At 43.3% G+C, this 17,487-nt stretch overlaps 1 protein-coding gene across 1 annotated transcript in view; it reads left to right on the forward strand.

Annotated features, from left to right (window-relative positions):
• The first annotated feature begins 15,150 nt into the window (after positions 1-15,150).
• The window catches only part of LOC311141530 (protein FAM222A-like), a 78,477-nt gene continuing 76,140 nt past the window's right edge, over positions 15,151-17,487 (forward strand). The window contains exon 1 of the mRNA XM_084176890.1: positions 15,151-16,082. The gene's annotated coding sequence lies outside the window, so the exon portion shown is untranslated. The remainder of the gene's footprint in view (positions 16,083-17,487) is intronic.

Here is a 17,487-nt window from a genome sequence, read left to right on the forward strand (position 1 = left end):
TTAATGCATTTCTTTTGAAGCAATGTTTCAAAAATATACAAGTGAATAGGTTGGTTTACTTTTAAGTTTAAGTTTCCCATGTATCTTGTTAAAGTTTTGACCAATAAGGTAACTTGTTAAGTTGTGGCCAATGGGAGAGTGGACTGGTTGCTGGGAGAGAAAAGAGAGGGAAAGGTTGAAAGAAGAGAGAGGAGAGACGTTAGTGGGGTTGGTGAAGGAAAATGACTAAAGGAAACAATACAGAGAACAAAACCATACCTACAGAGTTTTTAAGGGAAATCCTGATTTTATTTCTATAAGAGAGTGTTATTATTTCATTAAGAAAGACCTAGTGGAGACTGAAGCTGCCTTCGCATTGTGGAGACATTCGACATCCTAGAGGTTAGCCTAGCATCGTGCGAGACTTGGAGAGAATTGCTTGTGACGATCAACGAGTTCGGGTTTCCACGGGATGTCTGTTGCTGCTACGGAGTACTGGCTGCATTGATAGCTGTGTTTGCTGTGGATCTTGTGAGGACACCTGCACGGAATTGCTATACTTTGCTGAGGCATTACCTACGAGTAGTGAGTAACTACAAATGTGGGGTGGACTTCAGGACTTTATGTATGTCGTCATTTTTTTTGTTGCTCCAACACACCCAGGGTTTAAGCAAGCTTGCAAGTACTTTGGACATGGGTTGTGGAAAAATCATTGGGGTTTATTATTTTTATTTATTTTGATGTGGTACATTGAAAATGTGATAATATAGATCTTGAACCTTATGTCTGTTGTATTGGTGGAGTCATTTACTGTTTCAGTGTCATTTAATGCATGGGAAAGCATATCCTTATAATAATAACCAAGTCTATAATAATTTTATCTGAAGTTAATACCCTATTTGTCATTCACCCTAGCGAGTTTACAATAGGGATTCTTATTGGATATGTCCTTCTCACCTAATATCCCATGCTGTTCAAATATTCTAAGTAAGGTAATATCGTGAGAGTCAAATTCGAGCCTGGTGAGAGGGTTACATTTTTGGGGGCTTGTCCGGGATCTTGGTTATTGTTGATGGATATTTTCAGAAAAGACTCTGGTGTCATTTTTTCTCCCACTGTTTTCACTGCTGACCTCTATACTAAGACTCTACACTGACTCACCATTTGACAATTTTGAATTGAAAATTTGGATTTCCTTCTGACATTGCTGTATAGGCATAAACCTACAACATGGATGTTGAAGAGATTGTTACCTGGTGTAGAGAGAAACAGCTAGTTACTAATCGTGCAGTTGTCCTTAGCAGTGTTACAGATGATGTGTCTGATGAGGTTCTGCTGGAAACGCTGACTTATGTTAAGGCTTTGGGTCAAATTAGACTGCGTGGTCGTTGTTCTTATTCAGCTGGTAAAAAGCGGTATGTTTTGGTAGAGATATCAAACAACCTTAATGAAATAGCTGTGCCAAGTGTTGTTGGGATACCTGGAGAGTTGGGTCCCTGGCCTGTACATGTAGTTTCACAAGTTGCATCTCCGCTGTCCTGGCGTCGTGAGGGATCTTGTTCCACCATTGGGGTGCCAGAGCAGCGAACAGTTTTGACTAGGCTGAGTGGGAACTGTGCTTCCGCAGAGGTAGGGGGTCCAGCAGGCCAGAGGTGGATGAACGCAATGCCCTCGTTTGGGTGTAGGGACTGATCAGAGCCTGAACATACAGAGGTGCTGTTCCCCTCACAGCTCCGTAGGCAAGCACCATGGTCTTGTAGCAGATGCGAGCTTCAACTGGAAGCCCGTGGAGTGTGCGGAGGAGCGGGGTGACGTGAGAGAACTTGGGAAGGTTGAACACCAGACGGGCTGCGGCATTCTGGATGAGTTGTAGGGGTTTAATGGCACAGGCAGGGAGCCCAGCCAACAGCGAGTTGCATTATTCCAGACGGGAGATGACAAGTGCCTGGATTAGGACCTGTGCCGCTTCCTGTGTAAGGCAGGGTCGTACTCTCCGAATGTTGTAGAGCATGAACCTACAGCATCGGGTCACCGCCTTGATCTCATGGTAAGGTTCAGAAACACATTCCAGAGTGAAGGAAGGAAGCTTTCAGCTTACCTGTTGAGACTTGACAAATTGCTGAACACTGTGTATCGAAAAGGAGGCATTGAGCTGTCAGAGATTAATCGCACACGCATTGGCCAAGTAGTGAGATGTGCATCCTCACATGACATGGTTGCGCTTCGTATTCACATGACCTATAAGCTGCGTGATCCACCAACCTTTACTGAGCTGCTGCAGGAAGTAAGGGAGGAGGAGGACATGATTCAAGACAGGAACACAACGAAGAGTGTTGTGAAGTCATCAGCTGTTGCTCCTGTTGCTACAGTTTGCGAAGAAGCTAATACCGAGATAGAAGTGCTGAGAAAAGAGCTAAAAGGTTTGAAAATTGAAATGGCACGTCTCATGTTTGCTAACATCACAGCAGCTCAATCTGACACACAAAGGTCAGATGTTGCATTTAAAAGCAAAAAGAAAAGAGTAACTCCATCACAAGAACAGACACAGGCCGACAGTGTTCTGTTATAGATGTGGAGAAGATGGCCATTTCAAGAGAAACTATGAAGGTGAAGAGAACTTGAGGAAAGTCAACACACGCCTGATCAAACAAAAGCGGTCTATGGGAAACTACAGAGGGACCCAGTAAAGGAGCGGCCTGATGTCCCAGTGAAGATACGTTCCACAAAGTGCCACAAGTATGAAGACATGAAAGACATGCTACCTACAGGTGTAGTTGGTCCAAGTTCTGTAGTTTCTGTAGAGATTAAAGGTGTCTATGCTAAAGCTTTACTAGATAGTGGTTCTCAGATTACTCTACTTTACAGATCCTTTTATGACAAGTACCTGACACATTTGCCATTGATTCCTATAGGAAACTTAGAGATATGGGGCCTTAGCTCTGAGCAGTATCCATATGATGGCTATTTGTCGCTCAAGCTTGAGGTCTCGGGATCGGTTGTGGGCATAGCAGAGACCATTGAAGCACTTGTGTTGGTATGTCCAGATCCGGCCATGAAAGGTGACGTGTGTATTCTGGTCGGCACAAATATGTCTGTAGTGAAGAGACTTATGACTGCTTGCAGAGAAAAGGAAGGTGAAGGTTTCCTTAGCACACTAGAAGTTCATCCTGCTATCAAGGAGGCATATGAGAGGATGAGAGAAAGCTCAACTGATGATGATGAGAAGAGAAGAACGGTCTGGTTTGCACAGACAAAACCTTTCACCCTGCCACCTGGTGGGCAGGCGAGAGTTACTGGAATTCCAAAGTTTCCTGGGATACCTTCTACTCAAACCCTTCTGGTAGAGAGGCCTGAAGAACCCCGGTTCCCTGAAGAGCTACTAGTGAGGCCTGAAATCCAGACGGTTGCAGTTGTGTCGTCTAGAAGAATCACCCTTACTGTCAGGAATGTTTCGACAAAGGAGATCACCCTGAAACGAGGTATGCCTATTGCTCATCTGTTTCCTGTAGATGTTGCTCCTGGTGTTCCATTGAAAAGTAAGCAGGATTCATCTGAGAAATTGACGTCTTCTTCATTCAACTTTGGAGATTCTCCAGTGCCTGAGGGATGGAAGAAGAGGTTATGTGAAAAGATGATGGAACGGAAATAAGTGTTCTCAACACATGAGTTTGATGTGGGTTGTTCAAAGAGTACTCACCACACCATCAGAGTTACTGAAGACAAAACGTTTAGGGAGAGCTCTCACCGTTTGGCTACAGCTGATGTTGAAGATGTGAGGAAGCATCTTAATAACTTGAAAAGTTCTGGGATCATATCTAAGTCGAGAAGCCCTTATGCATCTCCTATTTTGGGGGTGAGGAAATATAATGGCACCATACGCATGAGTGTTGATTACAGGACCCTCAATAAGCGCACTGTTCCCGTACACAGTCCCACGTGTGGAGGATGCTCTGACATGTTTGTGTGGGAGCAAATGGTTCAGTGTGTTAGATCTCAGAAGCGGATACTATCAAATCCCAATGGGTGACGCAGATAAAGCGAAGACTGCATTTATCTGTCCAGTTGGATTTTACCAATTTGAGAGGATGCCACAGGGTGTGTCCGGAGCACCTGCAACATTTCAACGTGTCATGGAACAGACAGTTGGAGACATGAATCTACTCGAAGTTTACCTCAACGACATAATCGTGTTTGTAAGGATGCTGGAAGAACACGAGCAGAGGTTGCTCAAGGTGTTAGATCGCTTGAAAAGTGAAGGCCTAAAACTGTCCCTTGACAAATGTCAGTTTTGCCGCACATCTGTCAACTATGTTGGACATATCATATCCCAGAATGGAGTGGCCACAGACCCCTCAAAGATTGAAGCTGTCCCCACGTGGCCAAGGCCTGAAACTGTGACTGCTCTGCGTTCTTTCCTAGGATTTTGTGGATATTTACATTTTACATTTACATTTTAGTCATTTAGCAGACACTCTTATCCAGAGCATCTTACAGTTGGTGAGTACATACATTTTTTTTCTTCATATTACAGGAGATTTGTGAAAGACTACTCTAAAGTGAGTTACACCCTGAATCAGCTCTTATGTGGATATTTCCCCGCAGGCAAGAAAGGGAGAAAGTCCAAGGAAGAGGTGAAAGCCTACCTCAACCCCTCAGAACCATTTGGATCAAGGTGGAATGAGAAGTGTGAATTGGCATTCGAGACATTGAAGGAAAGCCTCACAAAATCTCCTGTGTTCTACATTTAGATGCTAGCCGCGAAGGGTTAGGTGGAGTACTGTACCAAGATCAAGGCGAGGGTCTGCGTCCTGTGGCATTTGTGAGTCGAAGCCTGACCACTTCTGAACGCAACTACCCAGCTCACAAGTTAGAGTTTCTTGCGTTGAAGTGGGCCGTGGTTGATAAACTACATGATTACCTGTACGGTGTCAAGTTTGAGATTAGAACAGACAACAACCCATTGACATATGTCCTCACGTCCGCAAAACTGGATGCCACTGGTTATCGTTGGCTGGCTGCATTGTCTACCTATGACTTTAGTTTCAAGTACAGGCCAGGCAGGCAGAACATAGATGCCGATGCTTTATCTCGCCGCCCTCATCAGCAATATGCAGTGGAACAAGATTTGAGAGACATTCCTGCATCCGGTGTTAGAGCCATGTGCCAGATGTCTAATGTTGTTAGAATAACTCCTGGATCATCTCATAGTAGAGTGATTGATCAGTTGGAAGCCTCTATGCATGCTGTGCCTTAAGCATATTGTAACCTGAGCATGCTGACGTCTAACATGCCCAGATTGAGCACTATGGAACTTTCTGCATCGCAACAAGAAGACCCTTGCTTAGGAGAGATGTGGGTTGCTCTTAATAAACATGATATCCCTAGGGTGACCAAGACCAAACATCCACTCATCTCTTTGCTCCTGAGAGAGTGGGAGAAGCTAAAGATGGAAGATGGAGTTATGTACAGGATCACACATCCGCCAAACAAGACTCATCGTGCTCAGTTACGTATTTCAGAGAAGTTCAGAACTATGGTTCTCACATCGCTGCATGATGACTCGGGTCATTTAGGATTTGACAAGACGTATGGACTTGTCAGAGAGCGGTTCTACTGGCCACGCATTAAGATGGAAGTAGAAGAGTACTGTAAGTCCTGTGCTCGCTGTATACAGAGGAAAACACTTCCAAATATAGTTGCTCTGCTTGGTCATATGCAAAGTGATGGACCTATGGACCGTGTGTGTATGGATTTCCTGTCCATTGAGCCTGACTCCACTAACACAGCGAATGTTCTGGTCATTACGGATCATTACACGAGATACGTTCAAGCTTTTCCTATGAAGGATCAGAAAGCATCCACGGTCGCCAAGGTATTGTTGGAGAGGTACTTCATCCATTATGGTCTGCCCAAGAGGATGCATAGTGATCAAGGTAGCGATTTTGAAAGTCGGCTCTTCCATGAGCTACTGAATATGCTTGGAGTGGAGAAGTCAAGGACAACACCATATCATCCTCAGGAAGATCCGCAACCCGTGAGATTCAACCAAACTTTGTTGAACATGCTTGGTACTCCTACACTAAATAACAAATGGAGTCAGTATGTTGGGCATCTAGTGCACTCGTATAACTGTAGTCGGAATGAAGCGACTGGCTACTCGCCATATTTTTTACGTTTGGACGTGAAGCTAGATTGCCCATTGATATCTGTTTTGGAGTCTCGAGTGATAGCTCTTCAGAGAGAACTTACCTCAAGTATGTATCTGATATGAAGAAACAGTTACAAGCTACTTACAAACTTGCTGAGAGCACTGCTGGAAAGCAAAACCAAGAAAACAAACAGTGATATGATAAGAAGATTCGCTACACGCAACTTATGCCTGGAGACAGAGTCCTCATACGGAATCTAGGACTGCAAGGAAAACATAAGCATGCAGATCGCTGGGCCTCTATGCCATATGTGGTGGAAAGTCAAATGTCAAACTTACCTGTGTTTCGTTTGAAGCCTGAAATTGGAGATGGACCCATTAAGATTCTTCATCGGAATCACCTGCTACCACTGGGGCAGAAAGTGCTCATAGAACCTGTGGTTAACATAGAACCAACTCCTGGTAGAAGGACCCTGCAAAGAAGAGGAAGAGAAGGGGAAATTAAATGTTGCCTGGAAACTGTACTCCTCGGAATGATGAGAAAGTTGAAGAGGTTAAGAATCCAGAAGATGAGAAGGATTTTGACTCAGAAGATGAGGACATCGGAGTATGGTATGAAGTGCCTAATGCAAACTGTAGAAGCCGAGAAGTGGAAGAGATGTCGGAACCATTTAGCTTGGACTTAGACATAGTCTGGAATCAAATGACAAGGGAACCTGAAAGAGCAGACCAAGTTCTGGAAGTAAAAGAGTCCAGTCAAGAAGCTGAGGTCGCAACTGGAGTTGAAGCAGATGATAATGAGGCATCTAACTCAGTTGAAGATATTCCAGAAGAGGAACGAGATGTTCAGGCAGAAGTGGACACTTCGAAGGAAATGGAAGGACCAGGGATAAGAAGATCTCAGAGAGTAAAGAAAGCTCCTGTACTACTTACCTATGATAAACCTGGAGTTCCAAGTATAGCCCCAGTTGTCAGATATTGTTCCACACTGTACAAGTGGATCGGATAAGGGAAACACAAATGTATCTCCTTTTAAATTATCTAACAAGTTTGTCTCAGCTGTAGGTTGTAGTTAAGAGTTGACACGTTTACTTGTTATTACATTTCACTTATGTTTACAAGTCATGAGGACATGCCTATTTTGGTGGGGGAAGAGTGTAATACCCTTGCTAAAACCAAGTATAGAGTTTATTTGTTATAATTAATTGGTATTAGATTTAAAAGGGGATCAAATTGCTCCTGATTTGTAATGTCGGTAATACATTTCTTTTGAAGTAATGTTTCAAAAATGTACAAGTGAATAGGTTGGTTTACTTTTAAGTTTCCCATGTATCTTGTTAAAGGTTTGACCAATGAGGTAACTTGTTAAGTTGTGGCCAATGGGCGAGTGGACTGGTTGCTGGGAAAGAAAAGAGAGGGAAAGGTTGAAAGAAAAGAGAGGAGAGACGTTAGTGGGGTTGGTGAAGGAAAACGACTAAAGGGAACAATACAGAGAACAAAACCATACCTACAGAGTTTTTAAGGGAAATCCTGATTTTATTTCTATGAGAGAGTGTTATTATTTCATTAAGAAAGACCTAGTGGAGACTGGAGCTGCCTTCGCATTGTGGAGACATTCGACATCCTAGATGTTAGCCTAGCATCGTGCGAGACTTGGAGAGAATTGCTTGTGACGATCAACGAGTTCGGGTTTCCACGGGATGTCTGTTGCTGCTACGGAGTACTGGCTGCATTGATAGCTGTGTTTGCTGTGGCTCTTGTGAGGACACCTGCACGGAACTGCTATACTTTGCTGAGGCATTACCTACGAGTAGTGAGTAACTACAAATGTGGGGTGGACTTCAGGACTTTATGTATGTCGTAATTTTTTTTGTTGCTCCAACACGCCCAGGGTTTAAGCAAGCTTGCAAGTACTTTGGACATGGGATGTGGAAAAAAGTATTGGGGTTTATTATTTTATTTTTATTTTGATGTGGTACATTGAAAATGTGATAATATAGATCTTGAACCTTATGTCTGTTGTATTGGTGGAGTAATTTACTGTTTCAGTTTCATTTAATGCATGGGAAGCATATCCTTACAATAATAACCAAGTCTATAATCATTTTATCTGAAGTTAATACCCTATTTGTCATTCACCCTAGCGAGTTTACAATAGAGATTCTTATTGGAGATGTCCTTCTCACCTAATATCCCATAATGTTCAGATATTCTAAGTAAGGTAATATCGCGAGAGTCAAATTTGAGCTTGGTGAGAGGGTTACATGTACAAACAATAGTACGCAAGTATAAACACCATGGGACCACGCAGCTGTCATACCGCTCAGGAAGGAGACGCGTTCTGTCTCCTAGAGATGAACGTACTTTGGTGCGAAAAGTGCAAATCAATCCCAGAACAACAGCAAATGACCTTGTGAAGATGCTGGAGGAAACAGGTACAAAAGTATCTATATCCACAGTAAAATGAGTCCTATATCGACATAACCTGAAAGGCCGCTCAGCAAGGAAGAAGCCACTGCTCCAAAACCGCCATAAAAAAAGCCAGACTACGGTTTGCAACTGCACATGGGGACAAAGATCGTACTTTTTGGAGAAATGTCCTCTGGTCTGATGAAACAAAAATAGAACTGTTTGGCCATAATGACCATTGTTATGTTTGGAGGAAAAAGGGGACGGCTTGCAAGCCGAAGAACACCATCCCAACCGTGAAGCACGGGGGTGGCAGCATCATGCTGTGGGGGTGCTTTGCTGCAGGAGGGACTGGTGCACTTCACAAAATAGATGGCATCATGAGGAAGGAAAATTATGTGGATATATTGAAGCAACATCTCAAGACATCAGTCAGGAAGTTAAAGCTTGGTCGCAAATGGGTCTTCCAAATCGACAATGACCCCAAGCATACTTCCAAAGTTGTGGCAAAATGGCTTAAGGACAACAAAGTCAAGGTATTGGAGTGGCCATCACAAAGCTCTGACCTCAATCCTATAGAACATTTGTGGGCAGAACTGAAAAAGCGTGTGCGAGCAAGGAGGCCTACAAACCTGACTCAGTTACACCAGCTCTGTCAGGAGGAATGGGCCAAAATTCACCCAACTTATTGTGGGAAGCTTGTGGAAGGCTACCCGCAATGTTTGACCCAAGTTAAACAATTTAAAGGCAATGCTACCAAATACTAATTGAGTGTATGTAAACTTCTGACCCACTGGGAATGTGATGAAAGAAATAAAAGCTGAAATAAATCATTCTCTCTACTATTATTCTGACATTTCACATTCTTAAAATAAAGTGGTTATCCTAACTGACCTAAGACAGGGAATTTTTACTAGGATGAAATGTCAGGAATTGTGAAAAACTGAGTTTAAATGTATTTGGCTAAGGTGAATGTAAACTTCCGACTGTAGATACACTACATGACCAAAAGTATGTGGACACCTGCTTGTCGAACATCTCATTCTAAAATCATGGGCATTTAATATGGAGTTGGTCCCCCCTTTGCAGCCCCCACTCTTCTGGAAAAGGATTTCCTCTAGATGTTGGAACATTGCTGCGGGAACTTGCGTCGATTCAGCCACAAGAGTATTAATGAGACCGGGCATTGATGTTGGGCGATTAGGCCTGGCTCGCAGTCGGCGTTCCAATTCACCCCAAAGGTATTCAATGGGGTTGAGATCAGAGCTCTGTGCAGGCCAGTCTGTATTTACCTCACTTTGTGCATGGGGGCATTGTCATGCTGAAACAGGAAAGGGCCTTCCCCAAACTGTTGCCACAAAGTTAGAAGCACATAATGGTCTAGAATGTCATTGTATGCTGTACTGTTAAGATTTCCCTTCATTGGAACTAAGGGGCCAAAGACCATTATTCCTCCTCCACCAAACTTTACAGTTGCCACTATACATTGGGGTAGGTAGCGTTCTCCTGGCATCCGCCAAACACAGATTCATCCGTCGGACTGCCAGATGGTGAAGCGTGATTCATCATTCCAGAGAATGCGTTTCCACTGCTCCATGTGAGTCCAATGGCGGCGAGCTTTACACCACTCCAGCCGACGCTTGGCATTGTGCATGGTGATCTTATGCTTGTGTGCGGCTGCTCGGTCATGGAAACCCATTTCATTAAGCTCCCGACGAACAGTTCTTGGGCTGACGTTGCTTCCAGAGGCAGTTTGGAACTCGGTAGTGAGTGTTGCAACCGATGACAGACGACTTTTACGCGCTACGCGCTTCAGCTCTAGCAGGGCAAAAATTAGATGAACTGACTTGTTGGAAAGGTGGCATCCTATGACGGTGCCACGTAGAAAGTCACTGAGCTACTCAGTAAGGCCATTCTACTGCCAAAGTTTGTCTATGGAAATTGCATGGCTGTGTGCTTGATTTTATACACCTGTCAGCAACGGGTGTGGCTGAAATAGATGTAATTTGAAGGGGTGTTCACATACTTTTTTATATATAGTGTAACTGGTTAATTTGACCAAGAAAATCTACCAAACTATTTCTCAATGTTTCTAAAAATTACTGTAGCTGGCTAATACATTTTTATCATTTTTTGTGATACACCGGTTTTATGTTGTTTAAGTCCACACAACATGTCGCCCTGGCACCTACAGTAGAACTGATGAACAACATCGGGGGAAACAATCAAATTGGCCATGCTTTTTTGTCCTACAAGATCCTCGATGAGAAGGTTCTAGCTAGTGTATACCTCTGTCCTTCGACTCTTATTAGATGTAGTTGTCCGGTTTATCAGGTCCCAGGCTCCCATAACTGTTATGATTATTTATTTACAAGTTAATTAACATTTGCTTTAACGCCATCTGTACCTGATAGAGCAGATCTAGTCTCACGTGCGAAAGTAAGCCGTCTGGCGCGAGAGATTAATTTCTGGGAGGAAGACTAGAGCAGTCCCAGAAGTTTTGACTGAACAGACGCACATTTGAGCACCCCAGGATAGTCCATTTACTTTGTGCTGTTATAATTTATGCTATGAAATCCTGCAATTTCATTGGGGCAGTTCCTCCTAATAGCAAAGAGCTGGCAAAACAATCCAAGCAATGTTTGCACGGTGTCACACCCTGGCTCTGGGGACTCTTGTATGTTGAGCCAGGGCGTTAGTTTTGTTGTGTAGTGTCTATGTTTCGTTTTCTATGTTCTGTTCTAGGTATTGTATTTCTATGTTGGCCGGGGTGGTTCTCAATCAGAGGCAACGAGAATCAGCTGTTGCTTGTTGTGCTTGTTGTCTCTGATTGGGAACCATACTTAGGCAGCCTTTTGCGCACTTGTGTGTTGTGGGATCTTGTTCCGTGTTGGTTTGTGTTGTTAACCGAGGACTTCACGTTTCGTTTGGTTGTTTTGTATTTTGTATTCGTGTTGCCAGTACACTATTAAAAAGATGTACGCATATCACGCTGCGCCTTGGTCCAATCATTATGACGAGCGTGACACACGGCCTATGCACCCATGGAGGCGGAGCTGCTGCTGCTGCTGGCAGGGCAAAGTAGTAAGTAACTGAACAGCTTGTTTTGAACAATATATTTTTGAAACTTTAAAAATGGACACATTTACCGCAATTTTATGAGCATTTATAACATAATTCATGAATTATGTAATATACAGTACCAGTCAAAAGTTTAAACACACCTACTCATTCAAGGGTTTTTCTTTATTTTTACTATTTTCTACATTGTAGAATAATAGTGAAGACATCAAAACTATGAAATAACACATATGGAATCATGTAGTAACCAAAAAAGTGTTAAACAAATATATATTATTTATTTTAGATTATTCAAAGTAGCCACCCTTTGCCTTGATGACAGCTTTGCACACTCTTGGCATTCTCTCAACCAGCTTCATGAGGAATGCTTTTCCAACAGTCTTGAAGGAGTTCCCACATATGCTGAGCACTTGTTGGCTGCTTTTCCTTCACTCTGCGGTCCAACTCATCCCAAACCATCTCAATTGGGTTGAGGGCGGGTGATTATGGAGGCCAGGTCGTCTGATGCAGCACTCCATCACTCTCCTTATTGGTCAAATAGCCCTTACACAGCCTGGAGGTGTGTTTTGGGTCATTGTCCTGTTGAAAAAATGATAGTCCCACTAAGTGGAAACCAGTTGGGATGGCGTATCGCTGCAGAATGCTGTGGTAGCCATGCTGGTTAAGTGTGCCTTGAATGCTAAATACATCACTGACAGTGTCACCAGCAAAGCACCCCCACACCATCACACCTCTTCATCCATTCTTCATGGTGGGAACCACACATGCGGAGATCATCCGTTCACCTACTCTGCGTCTCACAAAGACATGGCAGTTGGAACCAAAAATCTCAAATTTGGACTCATCAGACCAAAGGACAGATTTCCATCGGTCTAATGTCCATTGCTCGTGTTTCTTTGCCAAAGCAAGTCTCTTCTTCTTACTGGTGTCCTTTAGTAGTGGTTTGTTTGCAGCAATTCGACCATGAAGGCCTGATTCACGCAGTCTCCTCTGAACAGCTGATGTTGATATGTGTCTGTTACTTGAACTCTGTGAAGCATTTATTTGGGCTGCTATCTGAGGTGCAGTTAACTCTAATGAACTTATCCTCTGCAGCAGAGGTAACGCTGGTTCTTCCTTTCCTGTGGCGGTCCTCATGAGAGCCAGTTTCATAATAGCGCTTGATGGTTTTTGCGACTGCACTTGAAGAAACTTTCAAAGTTCTTGAAATTTTCCGGATTGACTGACCTTCATAAAGTAATGATGGACTGTTGTTTCTCTTTGCTTATTTGAGCTGTTCTTGCCATAATATGGACTTGGTCTTTTATCAAATAGGACTATATTCTGTATACCCCCCTACCTTGTCACAACACAACTGATTGGCTCAAACGCATTAAGAAGGAAAGAAATTCCACAAATTGACTTTTAACAAGGCACACCTGTTAATTGAAATGCATTCCAGGTGACTACCTCAGGAAGCTGGTTGAGAGAATGCCAAGAGTGTGCAAAGCTGTCATCAAGGCAAAGGGTGGCTACTTTGAAGAATCTCAAATAAAAAATATATTTAGATTTGTTTAACACTTTTTTGGTTACTACATGATTCCATATGTGTTATTTCATAGTTTTGATGTCTTCACTATTATTCTACAATGCAGAAAATAGTAAAAATAAAGAAAAACCCTTGAATGAGTCGGTGTTTCCAAACTTTTGACTGGTACTTAGGCCTCCTGTAGCTCAGTTGGTAGAGCATGGCGCTTGCAACACCAGGGTTGTGGGTTCGATTCCCACGGGGGGCCAGTATGAAAAATGTATGCACTCACTAACTGTAAGTCACTCTGGATAAGAGCGTCTGCTAAATGACTAAAATGTACTGTATGTTTTTTTTTTTTATAAATAAAAAATATCTTTTGGTGGGGACCAATCACAAGTGGGGCAGGCTGCTGCTGATTGACTGGCTGGATTCAATGGACACAGTTGAGATAGGATTTTCTCTCACAACCCAGCCAGGTACGTCGATAAAGGAAAGGGCATGATAACTGGAGACTGACTAGAAGGGAGGAACTATCAGAGTGGTTTAACTAGAGGAAGATTCTCAGAGAGTAGGCTATTGTCCAGTTTCAGACCACATAAAATACCACATACCATATGTATCCTCCAGAGACCTGCTACTTTTTAGCCTACAGTGCTTTAAGAGGCTAGCATCAGTGAAAGTCATACCGAGTATTTTCAAAGGGAAGAGCCAGGACAGCCAGCAACATAACATGGAACTGCCTGTAGTAGGAGGATTGGTGAGGGATCAGATAGGGCAGAATTGATGACCTGGCTCAGGATGGATTTCTGGGAGAGCGGGCTGCCAGAGCGAGGTAATACTTTCAGGCTCTTATCGGCACTGGCATAAGCTGAGTGCTGCATCACCCACTTCCCAGCGTCAGCTTATTATGAGAGGCCATGATGTGATTGCCTTGTACTGTTTTTGTGTGTTCCAGCAGGGTCTGTGTGTGTGCCGGGTTGGCTGGACAGAGTGGGCTGGTGCTTGTGGAGATGGCCTCATGTCACTCATTGCAAACTCTATGGAGCTCCCTGCAATCAGTGTGGAAGGCATTTTCTGAAAGCAGAAATCCAATGACGGATAAGGTAGAAGGCCACGTCTCCTGAGTGGCGCAGTGGTCTAAGGCACTGCATCGCAGTGCTAACTGTGCCACTAAAGATCCTGGTTCGAATCCAGGCTCTGTCGCAGCCGGCCGCGACCGGGAGACTAATGGGCGGCGCACAAGTGGCCCAGCGTCGTCCAGGGTAGGGGAAGGAATGGCCGGCAGCTCAGTTGATAGAGCATGGCGTTTGCAACGCCAGGGTTGTGGGTTCGTTTCCCACGGGGGGCCAGTATAAAAAAAAATATAAAAAAAAAAATACATGTATTCACTAACTGTAAGTCGCTCTGGATAAGAGCGTCTGCTAAATGACTAAAATGTAAAATGTAAATGTAGAAGCTGTTGGGGTCAGGAATAGAAGTTCAAAAATACAGAGTTGGTCAGGGAAAATGTATATAGTTAAGTAAAGTACAGAACCCCCCACTTTACACCACTGACTATACAAGGCACTGTACTGTAGCTTGCTACTGGATACAGAATTAGGAGTCCATTATTATGAGGGCTTTTATTATAAGGCCTATAATAAAGTAAGAAACGTCTATCCTTGTATTCCGTTTATTATAGGGCCTATAATACACGGATTGACATTTCTTACTTATAGTACAATGTTCAGTTGGGTCGGCTAGATTGAATTTCTCTGCTTTCTATGTAACTACTTATTTCACTGAGTGGGATAGACCTTTATTTTTCCGCGAAAAAATAATGTGGTTTCAAACTTGACGCCTGGACGCTGACAGCGTCACCGTGGTAACAACCTCAATTATCAATGATTGGCTAACCGGTGGGAACGTTTCAATTCCCTCAGTACAATGATTGGTTGGTGGGCGGTCTAAGGAGCGGTTAGAGTCTGCATCGTTCCGGGTTATTGTCAGTTTCGGCAGCTCTGCACAGGGAGAGGACCGCATCCCCAGGCGCAGTGAGCTGCCTTAAACAGACAAATATTTATTCGAACATTATCAATATCGCTTGGTATTTAGATCAAAGAGAGGAACAACGCAAATGAATGTTTGGAACTGGATTTGTCACCTCAATTGGAAATCAGAGTCTATAATCGGGAGGACAGAGGTTTCTGAGAGGCTGTAGACCAGACATCGTCGGAGAAAGTGTAGACCAACAGGGCTTCATCGCCAGGATTTAGTAGCACCTATTAATTTATTTCTCAAAACTGCATTTGTTTCAAAGTCTTGGAATCTGCACGGTTACTCGGTGCCATAGACAACGTTGAAACATTTTGTCTACTGGACAAATTCAGATTGATTAGACTAAGTAGGCGAACCACTGACCTATATGCGTAATTGCTTTGGGGAATCATTCGCATCCATCAATTATTTTGGATTGAGAATTCCGTTTTGTGACAAACCTTTTTTCGATATATTCTCGGGGAAACGAGGAGAAGAAAAAACACGATAGCGGATAATTTTACAGGCTAGTTTCGGAGGGCGAAAGGTTGAGTGTAATATGCGTTAGGTGAGACCACAGTTTAACGGGAGAGATTGACACACAACACTCCTGGATTTGCCAACCTGTTATTTCTCGGGGTTTGAATTCACCGTGATTCAGCCCAGGAAACGAAACGCATCAGTTACAATAATATTGTTCATTGACGGAAAGAGCAATTATCTTAACCATTGGGTTTTCCAGTTTGGAATCTGATTCACTGTCTGAAAATGTGCATGACACTGGAAAGGGGAGAATAAACTGTATTGCAACAACGGGGGATTTTGGAGAGCGGAATGAAACCTTTCTGATTTACCTCTGGACCGCAACGCTCTGAAGCAGACTACTCATCGCCAGCTAACCTGCATGGAATTCTAATTTGCACTACGAAACAATTTATGGTAAATATACTATTTTATCATCAGGTATCAAAACGGTAATCATAAATTCATTGCATGCGTAATTTGGGAATTGAGTTGCAGCTAATGGCAGCCAGGGTCATTCGGCGACATGTCTGCATATCATAATTGATGGATGGAGTGAAAGAAAGCTGGCACATTGTATAACAATTGATGGATAGTGTTGTAGGAAAATAGAATGAGGATGTAAAATGCTGGGTCTACGGTACAGAGATGTTGAAATGACTCTGGGGTAGGACAGGCTATAAAACCTCTGTTTTCATGCGTAGCCTAGGCTAACCTACAATAAAGGAAATGTTGTAAAATCGATGTCAGTTACTTAATAGCTTTAGGATCTGCTTTGACGTGTAGTATTTGTTCTTTTCAAGGATGAGGAGCAATTAAGTGTATTGTCGGAGGTATTCTACACAAGGAATTATTTTCTGTATGCCCCCATGCGTCATATTATTTTTAATGAGCGGTGGGGAAATAGTTTCAGCGGCAATTTAATGATTTTCACCCCCAAGTGTAACTGTCTCAGTTTCTTTAAATAGTTCATGACATTCACTGATGTTGATTAAGGGCACTCTTAGATGTTATCTTCCTCAAATAAAGGAGCATCACCAGTGCGTAATTCCTCAGAACTTTTCAGTTGGAGCTCGGTGTCATAGCCTATGTTCTATGTAGCCATTAAGTACAGGCTATACCCAAGTACATGTGCCACACACACACACACACACACACACACACACACACACACACACACACACACACACACCATATCAGGCTACTGTAAACAGCAGGAGCTGACCTGAGAAAAAAATTACATTTCTATCTGTTTAGGATGTAACATGGGGACCATTAGGCTACACACACACACCTCTTCATCGACCATAAGACACACACAGACACATACACAGATAAGCAAAGGGATTTCATTTTTTCCTGTGTGACAATCCTGGAGTTTGTGGCTAGCTAACAGGCCTCGATAATCCATGTATTCATAGACCACTTCAGGCCTCTGCTTAAAGTATCTCTGCATTGTTTCAGTGACTGGATAGTGGAGTACAGTTGAGCACAGTGGACTTACCCTGGTCCCTTACTTGCTCATTGATAATCTTACATGGGACCCCTCTACATCCAGGGCCAGGCTCCTGGAGTCGCCAGCCCTGTACAGCACCTGCCATAGCATAGCACAGCGCCTGCTTGCTAGTATTGAATAAAACATTGGGTGATGTATGAGGCTTCACCCGAGGGGGAAGAGCCGCCTCATTTACTTCCTACACTTGGCCCTATGACCTGCTGAGCAAATTGTGCTCATATTAGCTCTGAGACTGCTCCTCACCTTAACAAATAGTCTCCCTAGTATAATGCGTGCCTTAACTCAACATTATGGTTGGGGACAGGG

This window comes from Coregonus lavaretus (assembly GCF_964263955.1).
Source record: "Coregonus lavaretus genome assembly, chromosome: 14".
Taxonomy (NCBI): Eukaryota; Metazoa; Chordata; class Actinopteri; order Salmoniformes; family Salmonidae; genus Coregonus; species Coregonus lavaretus.